Consider the following 17,077-nt stretch of genomic DNA (forward strand, 5'->3'; position numbering starts at 1 on the left):
TGAGTATGGGGTAGGTATGAATATGAGTGCTCATATTGAGTGTGAAGTGCATGCTGGTGAGTGTGGAGTTGGTGTGAATGTGTGAGTGTTCATGTTGTGTTAGTATGGGTAGCTGTATGAGTATACGTGAGTGTACAAGCAGTCTGCCTGTGCTGAAAAGTGCCAGTATCACCCCTGGCTTTCTAGGACACCAGATCTCACTGGCCTTTCCAAAGAACTAGCTGCTTCTTGGGAGAGGAGCTGGCTATAGGGATGTGACCTCTGGCCCAGGCTGAGACCACAGAAGTGCCATTTTGTGCTTTAGATAGGTGTCTTACATGACAGCAGCTCCTTAAAAACAAAATGCCTTCTCTGAGCCCCAGGACCATTTTATGTCATTCCCAGTTAATGGTTTCTCCATATCCCTTATCCCAACTATCTGAGCAGTCACTGTCTGCCAGGCACTTCCTTTCAGCAGATACCATTGTATCCTCACCACCCAACCCAGCCAGGTGCATAGGCTCCCTTGGTGCCCTGTGTGTTCAGGCATCTCCACCTCCTCTCTCCAGCAGCTCTAACTGGTGAAGTGACCCTTCACCATAAGTTTGGCCCATAGCCTTCTCAGAGGTTCAGCCCCTACTTCTATTCACAGACCCAAAGCAAGGTAGAATCTGGGGTCAGAGCTTCTGCTGTTCCAGAAGCTGGAAAAAATTTAGTGGCAGGTACAGCTCCCCTCTGGAAGTACAAGGGTACACATGGTGGCTGCCCATTGGTGTGCATGCATGTTGGTAGGTACATGTCAGTGTCTGATCTAGGGTATCCCCTGTGTCTTTCTCTGGATATCCACTTCTGAGCAGCATTGCCTACTTTGTCCTGGAAAAATGGTGTTTACTTGATAACCTTTAGGGATCAAAGAATGAAAATCTGTTATAAGCTCCAGCTTCCCTCTGGGGAAATGTATTTGGATGCCTGCACTCCCAATGCTTACCAGGCAATTTCAGATAACCACCAACCACATGAGCCCACCAAGAGCCCAGAGACCCCATGCTACAAAATCAGCTCCAACCCCCATGGGTAGATGGTCTTGAGAAGTATGGAAACCTGCTGCTCCAGTCACTTTCGGGGGCTGGGGCTTTCACTCTGCACCAGTTTCTCAGCCCCCACTTTCCAACCATATCTACCACTACTCTGCCAGTGTCCTCGGAGGGCCATGCCAGGCTAGGAAGTGCTGGCATTCCCTCGCATCCTGGGGACAGAAGAGCGCACACCTGGCGCAAGGCTCAGGAGCACCTTGTCCCCCAGAGCCTGTTTGCCAGTGCACTGCCCCTCTATTCGCTGCTGCTGCTGCTGCTGCTGCTGCTGCTCCTCCTCCTCCTCCTCCACCACCACCACCACCACCACCAGCAGCAGCTCCCTCCCTCCCCCACTCCTTCCTCCCTCCCTCCGCGCTCAGAGCTGCGGCTGGAGTCGAGCGCGCAGCGTCGCCCGCCGCCGCCGCCGCCGCCGCCGGTGCGGAGCGTGGGGAGCACTCGGCCACAGCCCTCGCCTGCAGCGGAGGGTCCTGCTCCGCACTGCTGGCCAGGCGGCCCAGTGCCCTGGCCTTTCTGTCCTTGGGGCTGATCGTTGCTTGCCGGGAGCCCTCCCGCAGCAACAGCGAAAGCCACAGCAGAGGCCGCGGGGGCGGCTGTGCCCATGCCGGGGTAAGTTGTGCGGGGCGCAGAAGGGGTGGGTGCGCGAGCAGGCGGGGGCTAGAGGGCGGCCCAGCAGGTGGCGCGGCGGCAGGTGGGGGGGTACGCAGGATCCCGCCCAAGACACCTGCTCCCTATGGGCCTGGCCTGTGTGTCCTTGCGGCACTACGGGCGCGTGTCACCCCGGGGCCTCAGAACTGGCAGACTGCGCCCCGCACCCGCACTGGTACCCTCATCCGCACCCTGCACCCCGCATCCTGCGCGCACGCGCATCTGTGTCTAGGGAACAAGGCCGCTGGGGGCTGCGGGCTGCGGGCTGCGGGCTGCGGGCTGCGGGCTGCGGGCTGGGGATCCAGGCAGGCATAGCCAGGGGCGCCAGGCCTGGGCCAAGAGTCTAGCCTCTGCGCACACACCTTCCCAGGGCTTCGAGGTACCCCCTCCCGCGCCTCTTCGCACTGTATCATCCTCCTCCTCACATGTTCCTACACTGTCCCCTGCACGCCCACATAGCTACCCAGCTGACCCTGACGCTGGCATGAACAGTGCCACCGGCAAGTGGCAAGCCACACTTGAACAAGTCCTTCATCTCTGCCAGCAGCTGCCTTCTCTTCACCTGTGTGACCTTGGCCAGAGGGTTTCTGTGATGGGAAGACTCAATGTTCTTGGGTTTTCAAGGCTTCAGCTCTGCTTTTCTGGTATGTGGAGCCACTGGTGGTATCTCTGGAACCCAGGAAGACCCGCTCCTCTCACTCCTCTCTCTATAACTTGGTCTCCCTAGCCTTCTGTAAATCACTATGAGGCTTGGTGACTCAGCCAACAGAAGAGGGGCAGAAGGGAGGGTTACGGGTCAGGGTCCTGGTGCCTCACCTGGGCAGGACAGATAAGCAGGGACTCCCAGACTGGTAGCTCTGACCAAGGACTCGGGAAGGGTAGGAAAGTATGCAAGTACCCCTCTGTCACTCTCCTGCTGCAAGGTAGGCAGGGCCAGGACCTCCCCTTCCCCACTGAATGTTTGCCTCTCCAAGGACAAACCCTGAATTTTTCACAGATGGGGCTTTGGGTTTCTGGCTTAAAGTGGGTCCTGACATGCTACAAGATCAAGTCCCCACCCTTCTCCCCTAGCTCTCTACAAGGAGCCAGCCTGGCAGATGCCACCTGCACTTGCACCCTAAACCATACCTCTGGGCTCTGGATCTTTATGTGACCATTTAAAGCAAGGGTTTGACTTTTAACCTACATGGGCTGATGCCTGGAACAAGCCTGACAGGGTGGGCACTTAGTTTCTGTATGGCACATTCATGACCTTGATTCTGTTGAATCTGCAGACTTACTAACAAGATGCAAACCCTTGATTTCTGTCTTCATTTACCAGACAGAATCATTGAGGCCCTGGAGGTGAGGAGACTTGGCAGTACACTGAGGGCATGGATGGAGATCCCTTTGTTTTTTGTTTGTTTTGTTTGAGCAGATAGCTGTGGGTGTTCCTATAGAAACATGGGGGATGTTGTATGAATAATATCATATCATCCCCCTTCCCAAGCATCCCCTACATCCATACATGATTCTAAGCAGATTCCTGGACCCCTGGTGGAGCGTTGCATCAATCATATTCATAAACTGATATGTTTATACCCACTGCCACCACCCTTCATAAACGAGGAGACAAAGGCTTCCTGGCTTGAAAAGGGGCACTTGGAGGAATGGTCCAAGAGGCTGCCAAATTCTACTAGGACCCAGATTAGGCCTAGCAGAAGAGCTAAGGGTGAAGCTGTCCCCTCAAGTCTGCAGCACAACAAACAGCTGGTCAGTCGGAAGGAACTGGGCACTTGTGGTCCTGGAGCATCGATTGACTGCCACTAGCCTCGAGGCAGGAGAGGGCCAAGGGCACCACAGTCTTGATCAGCTCCACCTGGTCCAGTCCCAGCCCTGCCAGGTGGTTTGAGTAGAGGCCAGCCATGCTCTGGCACAGAGGAGGTGAGGCAGGCAGATGGGAGCAGGGTGGGCGTGGGAGGGGCTTCTGCACAGAGCCAGAAGGAGAGCTAGTCCTTGGGGAAGGGAACCCCCAAAACTAGGAGCACGCTTGGAAGAGTGCCAGTCTCAGCATAGAGAATGCCACCATGAACCCCTGAGGGCAACCAGGGGCACCAGTAGCCTGTGGCAGACTCCCATCTTGGTCTCTAATGACAGGAGCTCCAGGGTGTGGTGCCAGCTTTATGCCTGATGGTTTCTATGACCTTGAGTGAGTCCTTTTCCTTACCCAAATCTGGAGGCAGGGTGCATCTTGCAGGTCCTGCACTGACATTTCAGGATCCTTAGCTGGAGATTCTGGGTTGAATCATTCAGGAGAACAGAAAGAGCTGAAAAGCTAGCCATTGAGTGAGCAAGGCAAACAAGTCAGTGAGCAGAAGAGTCCAGCCTGTGGATCACTGCAAACTCTATTCCAGTTGGGCCCAGCCAGCCAAAGAGGCAGCCAAAGTGGGCTATAAAGAGCTGCCAGAGCCCCTCTGAACATGGCTGCTGTGAGATGAGCTTGGCTGAACACTTAGAGCTAATGCAGCCATGTCCAACTTCCTCCAGCCATTTATTTGCCCTGTTTCCCCCACCTTTCAGTGCAAGTTGGTGTACCATACTCCCTTCTGATGTTAAGCTGGTAGATTCTGTGATTCAATAGAAGTTGCTGTCTCCATCCTAGGTTACTAGTACATCAAATATCAATAATGACAACACTAACAATGGGAGTCACCTTGTGCCAGATAGTGTTCTGAGTGCTACACAGATATCTCTTGTCCTGTCCTTCATTGAAATAATAACTGAATAAAGCAAGTGCTGTTATCTACATTTGACAAATTATCAGACTGAGGCTCAGAGAAGTTAGGTAACTTGCTCAAGGCCACCAAGCCAAAGGCCAGGACTGATCTGTCACAAAGCCATCTGTTATGGTGCCCTTGCTAGAAATTTCTTCTGATTTCTCTAGAAGTATGTGTTGAACTTTACAGAAGGGAGCACGGAGTGTTTGAACTGACTGTCTGGAGAACCCTTCTCAGGTAAATCTATGGATTCTTAGGAACATTCCTCATCTCAGGAGCTGAGATGTTGATGTCTCCACCCCATGTTCCCACTGAAAAATGGATAAAAGGTGATTTCTAGCTCTCCAAAGCACATGGAGAACGATTCACTTTCAGTAAATATCTATGTGATACTTTCAGGGGCACCCCTAAAAAAAAAAAAAAGAAAATAATGGATGGGGACCTGGACTATGGCACTGAAGTCCCCCTGAAGTCTCTCCAGTAACATCTCTGACTCCAGAGTGAGCCCTAGCTCTACCCCAGGCTGGCCATGGCAAATGGAGACCTGCAATGTGCAGATGGTTCCTCGTTGTTCCTTGTCATTTCCCAGCTTCTCACTGTTGCCCTCCTTTCTGCCATGACTGGGCCAGTGTAAGTCAGGCCAACAGTGCCCAGTTGGATATCCCTCCCCTGCCAGGACACCTTCTGTTGGGTGGGCGGTGCTGGCAGCAGGCCTGAAAGAAGCCTGGGGACAAAGGTCTGAAGCACACATCACCAGGGCAGAGAAAAGGAGGTTCTCAGGTGTAGAGGAATTTGGGCATCTGAGACTGTGCCAGGATTGGGAGGGGAACAAGTCCAAGGTCACACGGCTGAGTATATGGCAAAAATGAACCAGAGCTACATGGTTCAGGCAGATTCTTGAAGCACAAAAGATTTCCAAAGACTTGTGCCCAAATCAAACATGTGCAAAAGGGAGATAATATCATTTACCTCAAAGTTTGCTTTTTTCTTTTTAAATATTTATTTCTTATTTTATGTGCATGTGTATGCCTGAAAATATATATATATATCATGTGAGTGCATACCACATGCATGCAGGAGTCTATGGAAGTCAGAAGGTGGCATCAGATTCCCAAGACCTAGAGTTACGGGCAGTTGCAAACCACCATGTGGGTGCTGGGAACCAAACCAGGTCCCCATGCAAGAGTATTAGGTGCTCTTAAGCACTGAGCCATCTCTCCAGCCTGAAGTGTGTCTTTTTCAAAGAGATATAGAATCTTCTGTTCTTGGTTCTCCGAGGAGATGGACAACCATTCCTTGAAATGAGTTTTTTCATGAGCCACAGTCTTGAGACGCTTTCTAAACCAACATTGTCTGATATGCCAGCTATTAGCCACAAGTGGCAATTTAATTAAAATGAAATTACAAATTCTCCTCTTTGCATGCACTGAATGTGTTATGAGTCCTTGGTATGGCTGCTGGCTTCCCTATTGGATAAGGAGGCATAAATGTTCCCATTGCTGTCTTGTGGTACCATCTCAGTGTGTATGAAGACCTAAGTCCTGATATGAGTCCTAAAGCCATCTGTACTGCACTTCCCTGTGGCATTCAGGCACTAACTAGTATTGCAAGTATGGCTCAGGTTCTCTCAGAAAAGCTGCCAGAAATGAAGCCCTCAGGGAGTTCTGGGAACTCATGAGCATTTGAGGAAATGTTCTTTGATTAGCTAGACTCTTATTGGAGGGCTTAACAGATGAGGACACTAGATGCCAGGATGGGTTTGAGTGGGTTGACTCTAGGAATGAGTGTGTTCTATTGTTGAGATATGGCCAGCCATGCCAGGGGCCACATCTTATTGGTGTGATAGTCCTTGGGGATTCTGCTCCATAATCATTGTGCCCTGTGTCTGGTTCTATGAGAGCAGAGAGGAAAACTAAAGTGCTTCCCACCCTCACATAGCAAATGTGCTTCACTGTGTTCATCAAAGAACCCACCTGCCACTGAAGAACCCAGATGGCTGGATCCAGAAGCTTGGGTGGAGGCTGTGAAGCCAGGCTACATCTCTCAGGGCTCAGCCTCCAACTTTGCCCCTGCCCTGCCCAGCCTGGCTAAGCAACTCAGACTTAATGAGACAGCCTGAGCCTCAACTTCACAGGAGCCACATGGGGCTGGAAAACTAAATAATATCCAGTTGTTCCAGCATCCTCAACAAGGTGCCACTCAAAGTCCCTGCCACTCTCTCCTAACTCCTTGAAAAGGAGTAATGGAGGCAGATGTGGATACTCCAAGTTAGTCCATCCATACCTTGGAAAGACCATTAGGACCAGAGTGATGCTTCCCAAGGGCCAGTTCAGGTGCCTACACACTCAGGAGCATGAAGCCCACCAAATCTGAGCTGAAGGGTATTGTGTCAGGAATGGGAGCCCCAGCTGAGAGGTCCAGGAAGCACTGTATAAATAAGTAAGATGTTACTTCGGTTTTCTTCATATTGTTTTGTTTGTTTGTTTGTTTGTTTGTTTGTGACAGGGTTTCTCTGTGTACCTGTGGCTGTCCTGGAATTTGCTCTGTACACCAGGCTGGCCTTGAACTCAGAGATCTGCCTGTCTCAGCCTCCCATGTTCAAGGATTAAAGGTGTGCACCACCACCACCCAACTGTTTTTTTTTTTTAATTATGTTCTTCTTATTTAAAAATAATGCGTTATACAGACATAATCTTTATTTTTGTACTATTAAAAAAATAAAACAGAAGAAAAAAGATGTAGACAGCTCCTCTCCACCCCATTGTATCACCAAAGTACAAGACAGTTTTCTGTTGGCTTTTTCTACTGAACTTATTTCTGCTCTCTTTTCTTTGCATAACCTATTTATTTTTCACATTACTGTAATTAACCCATGAGCTCAATTGTGTGATCTATTTTTTACTTCACATAAGCATTTTCTTTATTAATATAACCCCTTCTTAAATTAACTTTTTTTCCAAAATGGACACAGTTTAATTTGTTAAAGTACTTACCACCAAAAAAAAAAAAAAAAAAAAAAGTCTACTTGAACTGTGCCACAAAGAAACTGCAAATGATTACTCATTCATCTGACAATTATTTATCAGGCCCACTGATGTATCAGGGCATCCCTCAGTAATTACAATATTTAATGGCTGAATAGTATTCTCTCAAGAGATTGTAATTCGCTTAATTATTTGACTATTTTTAGAACTCTAGGCATCAAGATTTGTTTCACTCTTTTGCATGAGAATCTGCTGAGCATCTTAGGGCAGAACATTCACCCTGTCCTGAGGAGAGGACTCAGACAACAGCGCAGCCTAAGTAGCTCTCCAGAAGGGCATCTGAATGTGCCAGAAGGGCTCACTCACTGCAGCCTTGCCAACTTTAGGTATTCCATAAGCATCTAGGTCAGAAAACATCTAATTTGCTTTGTCTTCAGCTAGTTGCCATTAAGGACAAACATTTTATACAAGTTTCTAAATTGGATATATTTTGGTTTCAGTAAACTACCTGGTCTTAACTTTTATTTACTGGAGTTTTCAATGTTTTTGTGTATGTGTTTGAATTAAGAGAATTAATTTATATAAGGGGAAATGGTGTGATATATTTGCTGTAAAACACTTTAACCTTTGGTTCTTTGTCTTTTGATTTTTGACCACTCATAAGATAACCACTTTTCTGATGTCTTACATGGAGTCTAGGCTTACAGAATCTCTTGTATTTAATATTTTTAAATTTTATGTGTGTGTTTTGCCTGCATGAATGTCTGTGCCTGGTGCCAAAGGAAGCCAGAAGAGGGTGTCAAATCCCCTGGAATTTGAGATCCAGATGGTTGTGAGGCTCCATATGAGTGCTGGTAACTAAACCCAGGTCCTCTGTAAGAGCAGCAAAGAGCAGCCAGTAGTTTTAACCACTGAGCTCTCTCTCCAGCCCCATTACATGATTTCTTTACAAAAATCTAAGAGCTATGAATTCTAGGTTTATTCTCCCCACTCCTCATTTGTAGTTACATTTAAGATAGTTAAAACTTTTTATTTCTGTACTAGGGATTGATGTGAGGGCTTTAGGCATATACCCCTAATACTTCCCTATCCTTTTTTATTTAGAGTTTTAATTTATTGCCCAGACTGGCCTTGAACTCACAGTTCCCTGGAACTTACAGTCCTTTTGACCTCAGCCTCTCCAATAGCTGGAATTACAATATGTGATCCCATGCCCAGAAAAAGTATTTAAGTCTCTAATCTGGGAGTCAGCATCCTCTTTGGTAAAGTGTCAGATGGTATATTCCACTTTGCAGAACACATGGTCTCGATTACAACTGCCACACTCTTTATGGAAAACACAAACATAGACACAGACCATATGAAAATGAATGGGTATGACAATGTGCTAATAAATCTTTATTCAAAAGCACATTTTGCTGCACTTGACCCTTGAGCTGTTTATACTAAACCTTATTTCATGCAAAAGAAATTCATTTCAGGACTATGAGGTAAGAAGGCAATGTGTCCCCTCAGCCAGGTTGCCACCAGTCCCCATTTCCTTTATCAAGTTACTTTTTCTTTAAAGAGTTTGTATTGAATCTTTCATCTTACCCTCAAAATAAACCCCATTGACATGTCCCCTAGTGTCACTGGAGTTCCTGGACAGCAAAAGCACAACCAGAGCTTCCTGACTAAATAACAAAAAAAGCAAAGAGGGAATCAAGGAAGAAAAGAGATGTGGCCATTCCATTCCAACTGATACCTACCTTGAATGGTGACCACTAGCCTCTTTGTTTCTCTGAATGAACATTTTTGAGAATGAGCCATCCAATTTTCCCTTTCTGACCTCACTTGGGAACTTTGTTAATCCCTAGACTGTCCCAGAACTCAGAATTCCTTTCACACTAGTATTTTCCCACAAACCAGAACCAGGTTATACAAATATGTTGACGTTACTGAACTAAAGTTTACATGAATGGATGGCCAGGGCCATGATGGTGGTATGGGGTGTAATAGAGCAAGGAGGGATTCTTGATTCAGATTAGGCCATCTCTACTAAAACCATTTGGTGTTTGCAGAGCACAGCTCTGTTTCCAGGGCAGAGCTATGGTTGTGTCACATCGCAGGCCTCAAACTGACTGCCTCTTCAGGCACAAGGGTCTTTTTCTCTCCCCATGGGCTTCATCTCCATTTTTCCCAGTAGACTATGGGACCAGACATACTTCATCTTGGCATGGAGCCACAGATCTGAAACTGATGACTGTGGCCTAGGAATAGCTGGTCCAGGGTTCAAGATTCCTAGGGAGTGCCAGGAGGGAGGCTGCCAGTGGGAATGGGAACCTAGTGTGGAAAATGAGGGAAGGGGGTATGTATGTATGGCACATGGTAGGGACAGACTCTCTTATCAGCACCCACACAATCTAGTCTCCCTTATGGCCTTGAGGCCGTCTAGCTCAATGAACAGTGGCTGGGCCTTTGTTTGAAAAAGGCCCTATCCTGGGGAACCAAGCAAGAATAGCCACTATAGTCTATTCTTTGGGTCCAGGGAGGAGAGAAGGCCTGGGGATTAGGGGTAGCTTCTTGGGATCCTTGGACTGATGGGCCCTGGGAGGTCTATTGAGCTGTCTGGGTATGTGAGTGAGTCCAGACAGGGTCAGAACTCTCAGGCTGCAAGCTGTCCCCTGTGTCTTTGTCACCCTTCCATAGAGGAGGAAGCAGAAACATATCATTAGAATCTCCTTAGGGGATGAGTGGAAAATATCCCATATGCCTATCTCTCAAGGAGAAGCTTTTTGCAACTACACTACCCATCAGTGCCTCTCCCAGCTCTCAGCCTCAAGGGGCATCTATCCATGAACATTTAAGGGACAAGTGGGGAAATCTCGGGGAGGGCCTGAGTTGAGCCCATCATGGGCTCTGAAGCCTTCTGAGGAAGCACACTTGGATCCCTGATTTAGTATTCATGGCTACCCCGTGGACACTGCAGAATCTTTGAGATGCAAAACTCAGTCCATGTAATCCTGGTGGCTTCAGGTCTTGCTGTCACAGCCAGTTGAGGTTGGTGAGGATGTTGGAGCTATATCTGGCAGCCTTTCAGTTGACCCTCCCTTGGCTGTAGCTTCTAAGGCATCCTTTCTTGGGGCTACCATGTGTCACTGGCCTTTACTTCCTCTGTTACGGCATTTGACAACAGGCAGCAGGTTTGGTCAACCTGTGAGAGGGATGCCTAGATCTGAGTGTGTTGAGTTGTTGCTTCTGGGTCACAGAGGTATCAGCAAGAGCTGATTCCCATATCTAATCTTTTCTATCCCCAGCATTCTTGCCCTCTCCTCTGCTAAGAATATCATGGTCAAGGATTTTTCAAAGGAAAGAAAGGTAGCTTTGAGGGTACTCCTGTACCCTCAGAATTCCACACAGTGGTAAGCTTATTTTTTAATAGCTCTTTTTGTACATGGGATTGGTCCTCTGGGTAAGTTAAATCACAAAAGGAGCACAAAGAGGATACTTTATAAGCATTTGAGGCTCCCATACATTCAGCTCCTGACCTTGATGCCAGTGAATTCCTCCTACCCCTGACCTCTGACTGTTGGCCCAAGGACTTTAACCTGCTTCGAGAAACAAAGCCCCTACACATGGGGCCCATTTTCCCAGGAGGTCACACTAATGCCCTGTCGTCTTCTTATCTAGTACCAGCTTGTCCTAGCTGAAAGGACTCAGACTAGCCTGTAGCCCCAATGGACTCCAGCTGTCTATAATTTCTTTAATTACCTGTTTAGGTCTTGGCTATTTCCGGTTGCTGGGCTGACTCTGAGATTGGACTGGTACCTCAGTAGCCAACAGAACTAAGAGACTTGGGTGTCCTTCCTTCCAGCAGGGAGTTTTCTGGCTCTAAAGAGCTGGAGGACTAGAACCTGCTGCCTCCTGTGCAAGAGGTTTTCACAGAGGCTAGCTATGGTGGCTTTGTGTCTCCTTGCCTCTCTAGAAACTACAGGGTATCCCACCTGTCTGTGCTTTAGGGCAGGAGGGAAGTGAGGGCCAGCATGTGCAGGATGCATTCGGGGGTGGGGCACAGGGCTGGCTTGGCTCTTGCTGCAATGCAGCTTTCTGCCCGCAGCTTGCTGTAATTGGATAATTAGTGTCATTATGCTTCCTGCCTATCAGCTTCTCCAACTCCTGCTCCCCAGCTCTCTCCTTTTTCAGCTTCTGCCTTCTATGATAGAAAACAAATGACTGTCCCCTTTCTCTATGGAGAGTCATGACCCCAGTAACCATACTGCATGGCTCTTGCCAGAGAGGAGTTTTCAAGTTCCCTTTGTGACCCAGAGCCATTTAGCACTGTAAGAACCACTTGTGTGGGCATGTTGACTCATCCCACAAAAACATTCTAGGGACCCCAGAGAAATGTGGGAACCAAGCAGGCCTAGGGATGGCCTCTAAAATGGGAAAACATCCTAAAAGGCACATGAGCCTCCTGGTCAAACAATGTTCTGACCCAGTGGAGCCTGGCCCTGATCTTTGAACTATGGGGCCTGGCTGATGTCAGCTTCAGAATGGACAGAGATGGAAGGTTTTGGAAAGACACAGGAGGCAGAACTGACAAACTGAATAAAGTCCTTGCTCTGACCTGATTTTCTTTCTCTGGCCTCCAGAGAAATGGATCAAGCACCTTGAAGACCTGTACTGGGTGCATACTAACTCATCAAGAAAAGACAAAGTCCTGTTTCCAGGGAGGCTGAGTGACTCTGCAGCCAGTGCTTGAGCTGTACAAGGACACAGCCTACCCAGTCACTTTATTAACTCTTTGAATTAGTTCTAATCAGGTGTCCATTGCTTTCTTGGATGTGTTAGGCAGTCACTTAGCAGAGGAGCCATACAGAATCCTCTGAAGGCAAGTTCACATCTGCTTCTACTCCTTGATGGTGATATGACCTTGAGTAAGTGCCTCAGTCTCTATACCTTAGATGCCTGTATTCCAAAGTAGGCATCCTCATCCCTTGACATAGAACCTCTTTGTGCAGAGCAATCATAATCATTCCCACAATGCCTTGGTGCACAATACTCAGCATGGTCCCTTTGCTTGGCTTGCATTTGACAGGACTGACCTTGCATCTCTTTCTTATAGTCCTGTCTCCTCCTTTCTACTTTGACTAGAACATTTATGACAGTGTCAATACAGATAGATGAGAGGGATCCAGGCTACAGGTGGCCACATACAGAGAACCCATAAGAGTATGAGATTTAGAAGGCCCTGGAAAGTTTGGGAAGCCTCCTAACTCCCCATAACCATGCCTAAATTGGGCACATAGTGAATGGGGATGCTTGAGTTTTTCCCTCTGTATCTCCAGTTTCTTTAACTTATGGTGCTGTCCTCTTTAGTGGAACCAGGAATAATAGCAGCTCTGTCAGCAAAGAAGTTCATTTCTGGCTCAGGTAGAAGTCTAGCTTCACAACCTGTGACTGCTGTGATGACTTCTTTATATATAGGTATCTGGGCTCCTATATGATACATGTAGATCCATATGCAAAATGACACAAGAAAACCATTACCACCTGATTCTCCCACCAGCATTTCAGCCAGGAGGTTAAAGAAGAGCAGGGGAGAACATGTCACTTCTCTTTCACGATTCAACTTGAACCTTGAAGTTGTTCCTGTCACTTCTATTTATATCCAGTTGGCCAGAGTGTGGTCACATGGTTATATGTAGCTGCAAGGGAGTCAAAAGAATACAGTCATTGACTAAACAATAAGACTTCTAGCTAGGAAAATATCATATAGTCTCTTCCAGAACATTCTAAGGGTCCATTAGTACTTCCCAAAGCCATTTTGGCAGTAGGGGTGGAACTCAGGGCATCATGATGGCTAAGCTGTATCCCCAGACCTACTTTTACTTTTTTTTAAATTTTGAGACAGAGTCCCACTAACTTACCCAGTCTAGTCTTGAATTCATTCTACATCCCAGTCAGGTCTTGAACTTTCAATCCTTCTATCTCAGCCTGCTAAGCACCTGGAATCACAGGCTTTAACCAACCACCAGGCCCTGCTTCCAAAGTCACATTTTGTGTATAGAATTCACTCATCTTGAGGCCAGGCTTTCCTCCAAGTGATTAGACCATCCCTTCTGAGGATGGACTGGGCTTGCTACTCCCAGAGAAGCTATGCTAGTAGCTACAGAGAGGGAGTACATGCCTGTTCCAACCATTCCCAAGTAAGAAAGCAATTTAGGCATCATAATGGTAGACCACTTGCTTAGAATGCTTGGACCAGAGGGTCTACCCCTAGCACCACAAGACATAAACAAAAGTGGTCCAAGTGAGTAGGCAATAATGGTAACAGCAGCCAGCACATAGCAGGCAGGGATGGTGTACACAGGCTGTGGGATGTGTGTAGGTCACATGGGAAGGGATTACTTAGGTTGCCATTTCCCTGACAGGGGTCTCCCTAAATGCTCATTTCCACATGAGCAGAATGGACTGCCATTTTGACTTGTCTGAGGAGTGAGATAATATGACTTGGGACACCACAAAAGACCACTCAAGCTCCCTATATACCACCTTGGGCACAAATAAGAAAATGCAAAACAGGACATTAGAGCCATTAGAGCCTGAAGCATGTACCACATCCTCATTGCTGTACCACCACAAACACCATCAATCTCCAGAACTTGCTCATTGTCCCAAGCTGCAGCTCAGCCCCACTAAACACCAGCTACTTATCTTCCTCTCCAGCCCTCAGCACCCATCATCCTACTGCCTGTCTCTATATAGCTAGTGACTCTCAGGACCTCCAAGAAGTGAAGCCAGACAGGCTTTGTCCGTTTATGTCAACCACATTATAGAATGTGTGGACATCCCCTTACCTTTTAAAGACTAATTTTCCATTATAGGCAAATGGAGGGACACCCAATCTGTTTGTCCAGTCATCCATCTATGGACATTGTGCTGCTTCCACCTTTTTGGCTACAGTGAATAATGTTTTGCATGGCTATACAAGTCTCTGTGGGTCTTGGCTTTCTACTCTTAGAAGATGAAGAACTGCTGTAATATGATGCTGAATTTTTTTTTCAGAAACTGCCACAACATGTTGCATTGTGGCTGCAATATCTATCATTCTTTCCTGAGGCCTATTTTGACTGGAGAGCTTGGAGCCCCACCAGAACCTATAAAAGCAGGCAAATATGTGGCCACAAACTTGGCAGAGCACAGGATGCCCTTGAAGGGTGTTTGATTGGGTGGAGGTCTCAAACCCCCTTTTGGAATGGGCAGATTGCCAGGTGGGGAGGGTCATGCAGGGCTTGCCTGGGCTGCCCTAGGTAAGACTAAAGTGATTGACTATCAATTAGATGTTGAACCACCCACAAACAAGGGTAGAATTAGGCATTGTCTGGATCTGTACCATCCCCATGATTCTGAATGTAGGTTTTTCTGTGATCCATACTCCTTTATTGGAGCCTCTTTTGTGACTTCTTTTCCTATGTGCATCTGTTTTTCCTTGGGATGAGAAGGGTCCCTATGGCCTTGCTGACAGCCCCCCCAGCCAATACTCCAGGTGGCCTTGGTAGACATGCCTACAAGGGCAGGACTTCAGTCAGGTGGATGCACAAGCAAGGAGGGGTACCATGGTGTCGGCTGATCCTCTTCTGTTGTTATTGTTTTTGCTCAAAGCTGTTCTGGGCTTTAGAGCTATTCTGTGGCGGTGGCTGCAATAGCAGAGTGTGCACAGATTGTAACAGGAACAGGGGGAGGGCAAGGGTAGAAAGGTATTGGAGGCAGGGTCTGTCCCTTTAAATCTGTTTTCTCGGTTTTATTTCTTTCTCTTTTCCCATCTTCCTCCCTTGACCAGCAAATGTGGTGGGGCTGTGAGGACCCAAGAGCTGCAGTGACAGTGTCTCTGAAATATTAATGAGGCTTTTCTCTGCCTGGCTCCTTCCCTCCCCCTCTCTGGCTGCATGCTGGCCTTGTCCTTGGGTGGTCACCAAGGTGTATCAAGCAGAAGGGTGGGGCAAAATTGGACAAGAAGGCAAGGGCCCTGTGGTGAAAAGGAAGATGTGAGAAATCAAGGGTTAAAGCATCATCCTCACGCTCCCAAGCCAAGCCTGTATCTGCCCCCATCATGTAAGACCCGGGAGTGGACAGCCAGCTGCCCTGCAAGATTCCCTCCTCCCAGACTTTCTCTTCACCTGCTCCCTAACTGGGCCCCAGGCCCCACCCAGTGTACAAGTGTGGCTGGGATATCTGACTATAAGGCAGGAGCTAGGCCTCTGCTCCTATTCCTGGACCTTCTCTCTCCACTACATGGGGCAGGCTGGTGTTTTCTAGGTGTCTGGAGATAGAGAGATGCTGGAGCCTATTAATCCAAGGACTGCCCCCCTCCTCAGTGAGTCACACTGCTGAGCCCTAGTCATATCTGGAAGGAGAGGCCTAATTTGGTGAGTCCATAGAGAGATACTAGTGGGTGGTGAAGGGGCCCAGGCTTCTGCCTCCTGACCATCTAGATAGACTCTTGCCTTGGGTCCTAAACCTGGCTCTAGCACCATGACATTGGTAAGCCCAGGAGTCATGTACTGGATTTTATTTTCAGGGGAATTGTTCTTGTCACTCAGAGCCCAGAAACTAGGAAGTAACTTGGGACTGGGACTTCCTGGCCTGCAGCTGGTGCTGGTGTCCAGTGGTATCTACCACAGGAACAGTGGCAGTATTTGGTGGCCATATGTCCCATCACTGGTACGAGACATGTGTTCACATAGTCTTGCTGGTGCTAGGTTAGAGCAACTCTGGACTGTTTCCAGTCAGTATAATGAATTTTAATGGATTTTTAAAGTTCTGACATGGGGGATAGCAGTGGACATTGCTCTTTATTGCTTGACTATTCTTAACATGAGGCTAGGCAGCCCTACAGAGTAAGTAGAACAAAGGATTCTTCTACCTGAGCCTGTTGGAGAAGCTACTCAAGGGTAGCAATGAAGTGTCTTAATGTGGGCAACTAGGACTCACCTCTGACCATCAAACAAAAGCTTAATGCCTAAGGTCTCTAGTTCCATCTGAGCCCCAATTCCCCCTGTGAAACAAGTATTGTGCACAGTGAGCTGCAGTAAGGGTTGGTGGGTTTTATTGTAGGTATTGTTATCCCATGGACATTGACAACTCAAAGTTTAGTGTCAAGAGTGGGGTCACAAGAGGAAGCCCAGAAGTAGAGAATTCTTCCCTCAGGCATTGCTCAAGGGCTGCCTTGGCTCAAGGGAAGCAAATATATGAAACCCAAGGAACTGGCAGAGAACCCATTCAAGGTGGAGAGAGAGAGAAGGGGAGAGGGAGAGAAAGAGGAAGAGGGGAAGAGGAAGGAAAGAAACTTGGTCAAGCTTGGTCAAATCTGGTCAAGCAGATTTGACTCAGTAGAAGAGTAGGTGCTCCATTTGGGCCTCAAGGGATTAAAATGTCCAGGTCTCACTGGATGGAAGAGTCCAGAAGGCATTTTGGGTGATGAGTCTGGACTTGTGCTATCTTCTTCAAGACCCTACTATCTCCTAGGGTAGCAACCTGTTGACAGTAACACAGTGAGGGTGAGCTGAGCCAGAGAATCCAATGCAAGTTCTCTCTCTCTCTCTCTCTCTCTCTCTCTCTCTCTCTCTCTCTCTCTCTC

General features: G+C 47.8%; 1 protein-coding gene across 11 annotated transcripts in view; it reads left to right on the forward strand.

Moving 5' to 3' along the window:
- Positions 1-1,430: 1,430 nt before the first annotated feature.
- The window catches only part of Atp2b3 (ATPase plasma membrane Ca2+ transporting 3), a 79,253-nt gene continuing 63,606 nt past the window's right edge, over positions 1,431-17,077 (forward strand). For 8 of the 11 annotated variants that reach the window (XM_029534129.1, XM_029534128.1, XM_029534132.1 and 5 more), the window contains exon 1: positions 1,462-1,679. The gene's annotated coding sequence lies outside the window, so the exon portion shown is untranslated. Of the gene's footprint in view, positions 1,680-2,288; positions 2,363-17,077 lie in introns of those variants that run through there. The other 3 variants (XM_021187392.1, XM_021187397.1, XM_029534125.1) reach the window with 2 other exon arrangements.

Source organism: Mus pahari, chromosome X (assembly GCF_900095145.1).
Source record: "Mus pahari chromosome X, PAHARI_EIJ_v1.1, whole genome shotgun sequence".
NCBI classification, from domain to species: Eukaryota; Metazoa; Chordata; class Mammalia; order Rodentia; family Muridae; genus Mus; species Mus pahari.